The 13,157-nt window shown below is 36.0% G+C and overlaps 1 long non-coding RNA gene across 1 annotated transcript in view; it reads right to left on the minus strand.

Annotated features, from left to right (window-relative positions):
* LOC307175822 overlaps positions 1 to 13,157 on the minus strand; it is a 71,830-nt gene that overhangs the window by 50,950 nt on the left and 7,723 nt on the right. The window lies entirely within an intron of this gene.

Here is a 13,157-nt window from a genome sequence, read left to right on the forward strand (position 1 = left end):
GGCTAGGAATCTTTAGGAACCTTGACAGACAGCTCTATAAAGACTGCGGACAAGGAGAGTGAGGTAATAACCAGAAAGGAAATCACAGTGTGATAACCAGAAAAACGTTTAAGATTATGCTGTACAAACAGAAAAATGAAAGTAAAAACAAAGAATGAAAATATCATTTAAGTCTCTCAAAAGCTATCAAGTGCCCATTGGTTGGACAGGAGTCATAAGCAGTCCAGAGCACAGAAGAAAAATCCCCAATAACATCATATCAGAACCAGGGACAAAATGAGAGTAAAAGATAAGCAAGTCAGAAGCCCCTGAACTGTTATGAGAGCTGAGATGCAATTTGAATTCAATCTTTTCGTCAACCAAAGCATGAGTCACATCAAACAGAGATCTATCTTCCACCATATAGAAATGGATGTTACACCTGAAATTTAATATAAAGAAAACAGAAAAAAAATTGATGTAAATACCTGCTGTTTCAGTCATCAACACAATTTTTTAAATATAGAAACTGTGTGCTACATTTTGGAGTAGTTTCTATTCAAAATAATTGGTCTCAACAATACATAAATAATGATACCCTCAGATAATTGGAAAATTCTGTGATTCAGAAAAAGTTTTCTCCCAGAGTTATGAATACCTGGAAAAAATAATTGCATTATTGACATGATATGTGTACAATATTGAAAAGTCATCATGTCAAAATTGTATACGTGATCTATAAAATACTAGAAATTGATAGAGCTGTGCAACTACACAACATTTAAATTCAATGTTTAGAAGTCAGTGTACTTCTAGCATTCTATATGCATTAATTTTCTAATAAATTAATACATTGAGATATTTCCAAATGATATAAATATGAATAGGTTTTGAATTAAAACTCCTGAATTAAAAATTGGTTTGCTCTGCAAAGGGAAAAGAAAAAAAACACTTACAGGTGTATTAAATATTCACCTTTCCTATGTTTATGAAGACTGTCAACTTCAGGATTCTTCTGCATGCAATTTATATAAATATCACCAAATAATTGATGCAAAACTGTTTATTTGAGCGGCAGCTTAACTTACTTATCAACAAGTTAACAGCGTGCTCTTTCCCCCTGCCCCTTCCTGCTTCAGCTCTCCCAGGGTCTCTCTGTGTTAGCTGATTAGTGTGATTTCCAGATATTATAACATCATTCAAGGATACAATTTTATAATTTGTACTGAGGAAAAATTACCTTTTTTATATAAATCGCACAGTTAAAGTAATTATAACAGTAGGTATGTTTTTCTTGCGTTTAATTTGTTTTCACCAGTTTTCCCATTTACTAAACAGCCTATGGCACCCAAAAGCTTGCTTGGCTAGACTTAGGTGGGGTGCCTATTCTCTTTTCTGGGAAAACTGACCCATGTGAAATTCACTATCCTCTTTTAACCTCTACTATAAAGAAGCATGTTGAAAATGGAGGGGCCTGCTATATCCCTTTTGATTCAGTAGGACGTCAGGTCATTTTGATGGACACTAAAATCTTAAAAATTCACCTGTTCATGGCACAGAAAAGTCCAATTGCTACTTCCAGAGAGAAAACTGTTCAACATTATCAGAATTTGATTGACACAAAATCATGATCTGCTAGGAAACAGTGATACTGTCATAATATCTTTCTCTAGTATTTTGCAGAGAGACCAGCAAGCATCTCAAAAAGCCATAAATAGGAAGGTTTTCAACATGAATTCCACAATACCAGAAAACTTGCTGTATTTCCCTGCATATTTTCTCCTTACAGGTTCTACGTTTTTAAATCCTTAGAATAGACACATGTACAATTTAGTGCCCTGATCAAGCCTCCTCATATTTTTTTTTTTTTCTGCATTTGGACAGGATGCCCTAAGCATAGTGTATCTTATCCATGCCAGATTGGACAAATGTCAGACTAAAGGAAAAGCCAGTTGCTTGCCTCTGTGCAGAGTAGCAAGTAAAGAGAACCAATCAGCATCAATCCTGTCAATACTAAACTAAATTTAGACCCAAGCAGCCCAAGTATCTGCCTTGGCTGCCCTGATTTCCACGGATTAAATGTGCTAAAGACCTTTAATTAATTAGGGTCAAATTACTTCAGAATAATTTCAACACAAAATAAGAACAAAAGTATTTTTAATATGTGTTCATGTGTATATTACCAGATAAAATTTACTTTCTCACGTTCATATAAGGGACCTCTACTTACCCACTATGAATTGAATTCTTCCCTGAGAATTTCACTACAGATCTTGTTTTTCAATCATTCATTCATCCAATCAATAATTTATCAAATGTCTAATACTGAAGGGCACTGGACAAGTATTTGAAGTTTTGGAGGAAAAAAAAAAGACACTGTTCATTAGGACCACAAACTTGAATACAAAGACTAAATAGGTAAAAATGGTGATATGTTATGATAAATATTCCAACAGGATTATGCACAAGTTCCTACCAGAACACAGAAGGTCATTTTGCTCAAACCAAGGAGAAAAATAAATTAATTCTGCAAAAAGGAAAAAAAAAAATATCACCTGATTTAGTTTGAAGCCTATCCTGGAGTTTTCCATGCAAAATGGGAACAAAAATGAGGGAGCAAATGTCAGGAAAAGGGAGCAGTAGTAACTGGTAGAAATGCACATATTTTTCAAGTAATTTGAAGGACATACATAGACATTGAGGAATTTTAAGTAAGAGAGTATAAAATGAACTGAATTATGTATCAGAAAGATCAATTTAAGTCCTCAGTAGAGAATGCATTGAACTGGGCTGGGATGTGAAGTGTTGAGGGCCTGCAGAAAATCAGTGATGATGAAATTCATAGGAAGACACTGATTTTAGAGATATTAAGAACACAGAACAAGAAAGAAGTGAGGAAAAGAGAGGAAACAGGCACAAATTCTACGTTTCTGATTTTGTCTACTGGCTGGGAAATTATGATTCAAAAGTCCTAGAGTTCAATTGTAAAATAAGTGAGAAAACAAATTAAAGAAAAATGGTACAGGGCTTCCTTGGTGGTGCAGTGGTTAAGAATCTGCCTGCCAATACAGAAGACACGGGTTTGAGCCCTGGTCCTGGAAGATCCCACATGCCGCGGAGCAACAAGGCCTGTGTGCCACAACTACTGAAGCCTGTGTGCCTAGAGCCCGTGCTCTGCAACAAGAGAAGCCATTGCAATTAGAAGCCTGTGCACCACAACCAAGAGTAGTCCCAGCTCGCTGCAACTAGAGAAAGCCCGCATGCAGCAATGAAGACCCAACGCAGCCAAAAATAAATAAATTTACTTAAAAAAAATGGTACAAATAGGAAAAATATTTGAAACATTATCATCATGATATATAATCTTAAGAAAGTATTCTGGGCTTCCCTGGTGGCGCAGTGGTTGAAAGTCTGCCTGCCGATGCAGGGGACACGGGTTCGTGCCCCGGTCCGGGAGGATCCCACATGCCGCGGAGCGGCTGGGCTCGTGAGCCATGGCCGCTGAGCCTGCGCGTCCGGAGCCTGTGCTCCGCAACGGGAGAGGCCACAACAGTGAGAGGCCCGCGTACAGAAAAAAAAAAAAAAAAAAAAAAAAAAGAAATTATTCTACTTGACTACCTAAAACCAACCTTGGTTTTAAATCAAATCCAGTCATCAGTAAAGCTAGGTAGATACTTAGTGATATTGATCAACTAGAGTCTACTATAGTTTACTGAGAACAAGCAATACATCCCTTAAACAATATTAAGACCCCATAGGTCTTCCTCATCCTCCATAAATGAATTATGAATAAAACAAAACCAAAAGCTGTTTAAGAGATAACAAGAATTAAAGAATTTGCAGCAGATGGTACCAGCTGTGCACATTTAATTCCAGCTCAAACAATCTGCCAAACAGACAGAACTGCTTTTGCATGGGAAATTGGAGTGTCTCAGAGCCAAGGAGGAAATCAAGAGTAGAATTTCTGGCATGAGTTATCAAACCTTTTATTATAATTAATGTTAGTGGACACAACCTTTCTTTCCCTTCCCTACTTTCTTTGCTCTATGTGCATTGCCTCTACTTCCTCTCTCTTTCATAAGCATATATACACCTACACGCATATATACATACACACACCAATGTTTCCATCAATTAAATAAAGAATAAACTCAGAGTTACATAGTCAAAATGTAATCTAGGCATTCATCAAATATGTATTAAAGTGATTAAAGTGTATAGTATAAAAGCATTTATTGTGGACCTTTTAAAGATACATTTGAAACGAATCCTAACATGTTTCAATACATGTGTAAAGACATAAACTATAAATAACAAAGTAAAGTAGTATAAATGTCATAATATAATCCATATAGAAAATACGTATATGCTTAAAGAAAATAAGACCTGAACTCAGCATTGAAATTTGGAATTTGGATATGTGAATAAAAAATAAGTAAGTATTAAAATCCAAGAGAGCAATATCAACTAAGACTCAGATGCAGAATTCAAACACATTTGGAGTGTGCGCTGATTAGAATTGACTCACTAGAAGGAGGAAACATCCCTGAATGATCTTGACTATGAGATTTAATACCGTCAATTTATCCTGAAGATAATGATAATGATAATGGAACAACATGAAGGTTGTTTGAAAAGGTAAGAGCCATGATGAAATGATCATACTCAGTGCATGACAGAATGAAGCAGCCAGTGTAACTAGTAGGTCCTTGCAATAACATATGCATGAGATAATTAGTACCCGAGCTCACATGATGGCAGTAAAATGGAAAGGAACTTAGTGGAGTCTAATATAAAGGAGGCATTTTCAGATATTAGTGTTTGACTCTATCACAGACATAAGGAAGAGAGAGATGTAAAAAATGAGGTTTGACTCTGAGTAGTTGGGATGAAAATGGCAACGATTACAGAGAAGTTCAATCAGAAGAAGCAAATTTGGGGAGGGAGGAGAATACAGAAGAGGATGAGTGCAATATGAGCTGCATTGTGCCTGAGATGTTAGGAACAGAACAAAATGTACATAACTTGAGCTCAAGCTGGGGCTTGAGAGTTCTAGATCACACACAAATATTTACGTAAAACTCATTCTAAAAGAGGTGATAGTCATAAGAATACATCAGTATTTTGAAATAAATGAATATTAATGAGTGAAAATTTATGGAGGTCTCAAAATGTTTCAGTAAAGAATGCTCTCACTTAGGGTGGGGATAGGAAGAAGAGCCTTTGTCGGGGGTCAGGGGGACAGATATCAGAGATCAAATTGGAATCCACTAACCATGTTCCTAAAACCAATGTCATTGGCTGTCTTGGATACAGTATTAATTTCCTAGGGCTGTGAAAACAAATTACTAGAAACTTGTTGCCTTAAAACAACGTTTAGAGTTTGAAATCAAGATGTCAGGAGGATAGATTCCTTCAGGAGGTTCTGAGGGAGAATTCATTCCATGCCTCTCTCCTAGCTCCTGGTGACTGCCAGCACTCTTTGGCCTTACGTGGATTGTAAACTCATCACTCCAATTTCTGCTTCTTTTTTGCATCAATTTTTCTTCTGTGACTTTTCTCTCTTGTTTTTTGTTAAGGACACTTGCCATTGGGTTTAGGGTCCACCCTAAATCCAGGATGATCTCATCTCAAGATCTTTATCTTAGTCACATCCATCTGCAAAGACTCTTTTTTAAAAATAAGTTTACATTCACAGGTTCCAGGGGTCAGGAATTGGAAATATCATTTTTGGGGGTGCACTATTCAGCCCATTTGAGGTATTATGAAATGGTATGGAGTGATCATCGTATATGGTAACTTCTTCTAGCAACATACCTCTTGAGAATGTTAATCAAAAATGTGTGAAGCAAACAGTTATCCCATTTCACAGATGAAAAATTAAGGCTCATTCTGTTATCACCAAGTGATAGCTTTCTTACCCTAAAGGCATTTTCAATATCAGTTTTTTTTATCTAATAGGCATGACTGTAACTGCTTCAGATTCAGAATAGCATTTATCTTACTGTTTTTGCTTTGAAAAGGAAGAATTTGTGTTGACACACCATATTCCTTTTCCCCACTCTTTTCTGATCACTGAATGTACAAGATTTCTAACCAGGAAGAGTTTTTTATTTGTTTGCTTTTTTATTGCTTTGTCATCATTGTTTGCTTTGACTATGTTTTGCTTGTTTGTTTGATTTAGAAAAAGAGCAAAGGTAATTGGGAAGAATAAGGATCAAGATTTTATTTGTCCCAGGGTAAGCACACTCTAAAAAACTGAAATGGACAAACTGAGTGATAATCACATTGTAATTGTTGGATAGCTTAACCTCCTTAGAGATGCTGTTGCTATTGTATTTATATATTTAGAATCTTATGTCATGCATTAGATTCATTGCCCATTCTAGACATGTGAAATCTCCCAAAATTCAGATTGGTATTCATATATTGGATAATGAGGTAAATTCTCCATGCATTTGCAAATATAGTATTTGTTCATAGTGTTAATATACTTAACCAGACACAAAAATATTCCAGATCTACCTACTTATTTATACTATATATTTATTAATATTAACAGTATATATTACATATTTTATTTACTATGTGCTATATTAATATTAAATTATATAATAATTAATCAATCTTATTAGTATGTTTCTAATAAATGCCTGATGACTTCAATCAACTTGAAAGGCTAACTTCATTCTTTCTATAAACCTCTGTATACAAAATGCCAAAACAAATTGATTTGCTTATTCAATGAAACGATCCACTGACTGAGTTGTTTTAAAAATGTGCCACTGGAGGTTTACTTGAACTGACCAAATATTATAGCCTACTAAAGAGAAAGGAAATGTAGAAAATATTTGCAAGGACCCTTATTGTCTCCCAATTCCCACCTCTCCCTGGCTCATTTTACCTTTCTGGCCTCACCTGCCATGTCTTTATCACTTAACCAAATTGACCAAATCCTAGATATGCTTACGGAGTTTCTAACTTAAAATATTTCTGGAAAATAACTCTCCACCAAGATATTTTTCTGCCAAACATCTCCAGATGATTCTAGAATAGCTCAAAGGTATATACTTTGCTTGAAGTTTTCTCCATTTCCCTCAGCTATAAATAATCTCCCACCATCTTGGTGTTTTATAAGTAGCTCTCTTAAAATGGCTGAACTATATTGACATTCACTACTGTTACCTGAGAATATATTCTATCCCTTCTATTACATTGTAAGCTCCTTGAAAATAATGTGTGAATCTTGTTTTTGTTTCCTTGTAGTAGGAGCTCAAAATGATTTCTTAAATAAATGAATGAACACAGAGATGAAAATGATACTTGCTACACAAAGAGTAAAGATGAAATCGATCCCTGTCCAGATGGGACAGATATTTGTACTTACAATCCAAATTGGATTATGTGTAGCCAAACCAAAATCAGCTGCATTGATTTTCCTTCCTTCTGTGGCCAAAATGATCCTTCTAAGTTAAGGTCACAGTTATCTTTCTCTGAAGAAAGAATGCCTATGTTGTTTGGCTTCCTGTACTCTTATTCTGGGAAATATTTAAACATTTGTTAATTTTAGATAAATTTGAAAAATCAACGAAATAACAGAGTTGTTGGTGATCATTTGGGAAGTTTAAACACTGGGTCAAATTATGCAGTAATGAATATTCATACTTTTAATATGGTTCAGACACTAGCACATGTAACCACATATATGGATTATGGACTTCCAATTTGTGAAACCTCCAACAGTTCTACTATTAATGGTTCCTCTAATTCAAGTTTATAAATATTTAGGAAAAATAACCTCACAATTATATTTATAAAAAGTTAATAAATTCTGCTTTATCACCAGCAAAACCACTTCACTATCTCGTGAAAGGACATTTCAAGCACAGGTGACGTACTTGCCTTTTACCTCTGGGCTGTGTTTTGCTTGGTTGGGGCTTCTAGGATTATGATCAAATATAATTTAAAGCTTGAACCTTTCCAGAATTAACTTTGTTTTAGAATTGTTTACTTCTAAGTTTAGATTTCTCAGCAAAATTTCATAAAACTGACTTTTAAGTAGATAAGTGAAACAAAATATAAAGAAGGTCTCATACATGCTACCTAATCCACAATAGACTAGCAAAATGCAAAATAAAATGTATTAGTGGTTTTACTGAACTCTGAATATTTGAACATATGCGTTTACATCAAGAAATTATAATCAATTTTGAAGATTAGCCAATAATATATAGATGATCAAAAAGTCAAACGTTTTAGGAGATAATAATGAGTTTATTGGCAGATAACTTCAGGGCGTGAAATCAAATATGCATTGCATTTTGATAGTAATGATGATAGATTTGGTATCTTTTGAAATCCAGCCATTTGATTTATATTCTCTAAATATTTATGCATTCTCAAGTGCATTTGAGGTTGATACCACATAACTATATTAGGGTTAAAGAAATGATGGTAGAAAGATCTGCTACACTGGGAACTCAGATTTATTCAGAGCTTGTCAGCAAAACAACTTTATTACTTATGAAAAGAAGAGACCTGGATTATCCTGATTGTTCAGCAAAGACACCTTTTGCTTAACTTTTTATTTCTATTCCTTTACAAAGAGACAAGTTAAGTGATATTAAGGCCCAGGGTTAGCAGGAGAGTGAAATTATCCTCAAGACAAACAGAACTGTCTTTAAAGATTCTCTCAATTCTTATCTTTTTTCTTTTAGGATCATTACTTACATGTTCCCCAACTATTTACCATGGTTCTTTTCCTTTAGGGAAATGTGCTCATATAGTTTATATTAAACTATTTATATATTATATTTATATTGTCTATATTTAAGAAGGTATCAGTTTAAAAATTTGAATGTTAATGTACTAAACTTATACATGTGGCTCATGTCAAAAATAAGTTTTTTAGGAGTCAAAGTGTGATTTTTTTGTCTGGATACAGCAATAGATACTGCCTTCAGTTTTAAGGTTTTTCTGTTCTCTCATTGTTTAAAACACACTATTATTACCCTTATGTGACATAGAAATTCAGTCTCTGACTTTCTTAATGTGGTTAAAACTGGAAAAGACTGAAATGCCTGTTAAGCCTCACTATTAATAAAACTGAAAGAGGAGTCAGGACATAAGAGGAATGGATGCCTAGGAAGCACACTTAGCAACACTTCCAAGAGGCTCATCTCCACCTCTCAACAATGCTTCCTGATTAGCAGCAAGACAGATACTTTTATCCACCTGATAATTTATCTTCTTAAATATGATTGCTTAAAGAAAATTTACTTTATCATGAATATTAGATCTCTTTTTTTTCTCCTCAACCAAATAGGGACTATTGCAAGTCGAAATGTACAGACTTGAGTTAGAATTCTTGCATTATTCTAGATTCAACATTTAAATTCAAATGTTTTATTTCCCAGGAGTTGGAGAGGTCAGATATGATGGACTCAAGAATGGATACTTAAGTAGAGAAAAAGAGAAAAGTAGTTCTTTTTATCCTACTCTCCTGGCAACAAATTCTAAATGAAAACTGTGAACAAACAGTAAAATTCCTGCTTCATTATTTGTAAATCATTAACATTTTTACTTTATTTTTTTCCCCCACAGACCCGGAGGTTTAAATTTGAGCATTTTTATTAAAAAAGTGTATGTCTACAATCAGTGGACATTCAGCCCTAATAGGCAGGAACATTTCTATAACAAAATAAATACGGCATTTGAACAGTAATCCTCATGTAAACCTGTGTATCTGTGACATGAATTAAGAAAAAAACACTTATAAGTTCATGACTCTGTCAAAAGTACATGCAATTCTTTTCAAAGTTAAAGGTAACCTCTTCCCAAGTCTTTATGTTGTTTTTTTTTCTCAGTGTATTCATTCTGTTTTGATCATTTTCCTGTGATATTGCCCTTGTGATGCTAAAACAGAGTAAATATATATCGAGGACCTGGTTTAAAATGGAGCAATTTTTGAAAAGGTGCTTATTTTCTCCCTTTTAAGTGCCAACTAAGTCTCACTTTAAGATCAAACTTCATTGTATTCCATAGTATTTGGGAGGGGGCCACCGAAAGGGAATGGAAATCTGGTACTTCCAGTTTAAAGAACCTGTCCCTTTCTGATCTAAACTCTTTTTAAGAACTCTCCAGGGTACTTGTCATTGTGACTGGCTTGATGATCCTTACCAAGTCCCTATTTCCCTTGACCTGTATGTGAGATGATCAATAGGCTGCAAGAAGTTTAAAAAAAAAAAAAGAACAAAAGAGGGGGGAATTTTAGTAACTGACAAGTATAAAAAGAAAAAAAACGTTTTTTCTGTGTGTGTGTGTATATACATATATACATAATTTCATTACCTATAAATATAAATTATATATATATTATATATAATTTGATTACCTTTAAATCATCTTATATCTTTGCTTTTCTATAGTTATACAGGTACATTTGTTATAAAGATCATATTTTTTGTTATTAGACTATTTTAAAACAAGCATCTTTGGGAGCTAGCATAGGAAAGAACAGTGGGCAAGCACATTGACTCAAAAATTGGACACCATAGATCCATATTTCCTCTTAAATATATTACCTCGGGCAAGGCAAGATAGTTAACTTCTTTATGTATCAATTTCTTCACCTATAAAATGAGGATAATTGTAATACTTGTCTCAGCAAGTTGTACAGAGACTGAATACGATATGCCTTGTGAATATAATACAATGTCAGGCATACAGGAAGCATTTAATGTTTGCTATTATGTTAGCTATTTTTTATTTTCTTTTTCTAACAGCCTTAAACAAATCTATGTACAACTGTGCTGCTTTCCTACAGATCAGCTGAGATAGATGATTTCTTCCACCCAAATTTAGACACTGTAGTTTTCCTTCCGGAGAAACTGAGGAATTTCTCATCCAGGATTTTGGCTGATAATATTATGTTTCTGGAATACCTCTGGGAATGCTCCCTTGAAGAGGAAGCTGTTTAGCATGAAAGACAAGAGTGTGATCCAGCACTGACTGTACTGGATTAAATGTTAGTGTTCCCGACGATGACGACCTTGGATAAACCATTTCATTTCCCCATGCCTTAACTTTTCACATCTCTAAAATATGATTTCCCATCCTATCTCAGGAGCTGGAAGATGCAGGTAAAAAATAGCTCGTGATTTATTATGAGCTGTAAAAACTAGAAACTATAGTATTGTTCAAAGTATTAGGTTCTACCAGATAAATCTTTTAACAACTTCCTATTGAAATTATAGGCAGGATTCATTTAGGGGAAGATAATTGGATTATAGGATTAGCATGTTTGACAATAAATTTCAGACACTGGTATCTTAGTAGTAGTCATGATGGTCCCATAGTCAAAGTTTATTTTTGCACAATAATTACTGTTAAAAGTATTCCTGACTTTTGAGAAATAAAGTTTTCGGGTGTAAATTCCTCCTGTCTGGATATATACCAATGTGTTCAAATAGATTACATACACCCAAGATTTTTTTCTTTTAATGAAAAGTGAAATCAGTTGAGGTGACTAAGCTCTACACATGTGGTGAGTAGGATTTTGTCAAGTGTCCTCATCAAGTCCAAGGACCTGTTTGCAGGTCCAACAAAGGCAACAGCAGCAGCAACACATCCTGACATCTTGACTGAAATCACTGCCAGCGCTTCCACCAAGGTGGCTGAGCAGGCTAATGACGTTTTCACCGTTGATCCTCCCAGTCTCCGTCTAGTCCCAAGCTTGTCGCCCCCTCCCTGGAATCTGCATATGCGGACAAGAAGAGAAAGCACTGGTGGGAAGGAACAGTATCCTGCACACCGCCCTTAATGTACCTCTCCGAGTTTAACGAGGTTGGTTATGCATTTACAGCTTTAGCCTCTTGCTAATGCTCCCTACCCAGAAAAGAAATTTCTCTTTCTCTTCTTTCTCTTCTCCCCTCGCCCCCCACAAACATACACACAGGCACACGCATATATACTTCACGGACACACTTGGGAAAACACCCACACATAGAAAATCATACTCCTCAACATTTCCATAAACACACACTCTTACCCTTCACTATAGTGCCCATGTATACACACACACACACACACACACACACACACACACTCCGTGGGAGAATCACAGACTCACACAAAATGCCACGTACCCGGAGAGCTCAGAATCCTTCCTATGCTTGCAGATTGAACCCACACACCACGCACGCCTATTGACACTCGCAGTGTGCCCACTTCCCAGAGTAAAACTCCCTCCAGATGCAATAGGTTTGCTCTTGTGAGTTGGCAGCTCCACATCGAGCCCAGGGACAAAAGCTGGCCTGTGGTACACGGGACAGGGCCATCATTTGTGGGCAATGTGGAAAGCTGCAAACTCAAATTGGGCAGTCCTCTTAACCAAGCCCTATAGATAGATACTAATCCCCCTGATAGCCTTCGGCATGCAAATGGAGACAGAAGCTTTTGCAATCTATTGCGGAGCCATTGCTGCAGTCCTCCCCCTCCTGAGACGGTATCAGATTCCCGAAAAGGTCAGATCTCCAAAAAGGCGCCTAGTCTAAGGAACATATGGGTTATAAGACCTGGGCCAGAACCAACCAAAAAAAGATTAGAAAATTGACATACAAGAGCAAAACACGCTGGTCTCCGGACAAAGCTCCCCCACACCTTGGCATGAGGGAAATAGGGTACCTTTTAGATGTGAAAGAGAAGCGGGAGGCTTAGCAAGGGCCAGTAGATGGCGCAAGAACTCTTCCTCTGTACAATGTTAACCCTTGAGTGGTGTGTTGGCGCGGACAGGTCCAAACGTATAGATACATAGGTTTTCCGTTTTGAAAGAACCCTCCCATTTACATATTTGGGACCGATTCAGAATTAAAACAAGTGGGTCTGTTCCAGATAACTACCACAGATAAAGTAGTTTAACTGCAGCACACATCAGCTGAAAATGGGGTAGGGAGAACGAAAGGGCGAACTCTTTGAGGAGATGACTGACTCCCTCCCCACCTCTCACCTCCGCCCTGGTCAAGGATGAAATCGGTTTGCCTAAAGATCAAAAAACCCGGTTGTGGGTTTACATCTAGGCACTTGAATATGTAAATGCGTGTGTACAAATAAATTCTTCTCTGTGATCTCCCTTTTTCAATTAAATCACAGGATGATAAATGTGAGACGCCTGCCTGAAA

This window comes from Stenella coeruleoalba (genome assembly GCF_951394435.1).
Source record: "Stenella coeruleoalba genome assembly, chromosome: 17".
NCBI lineage: Eukaryota > Metazoa > Chordata > Mammalia > Artiodactyla > Delphinidae > Stenella > Stenella coeruleoalba.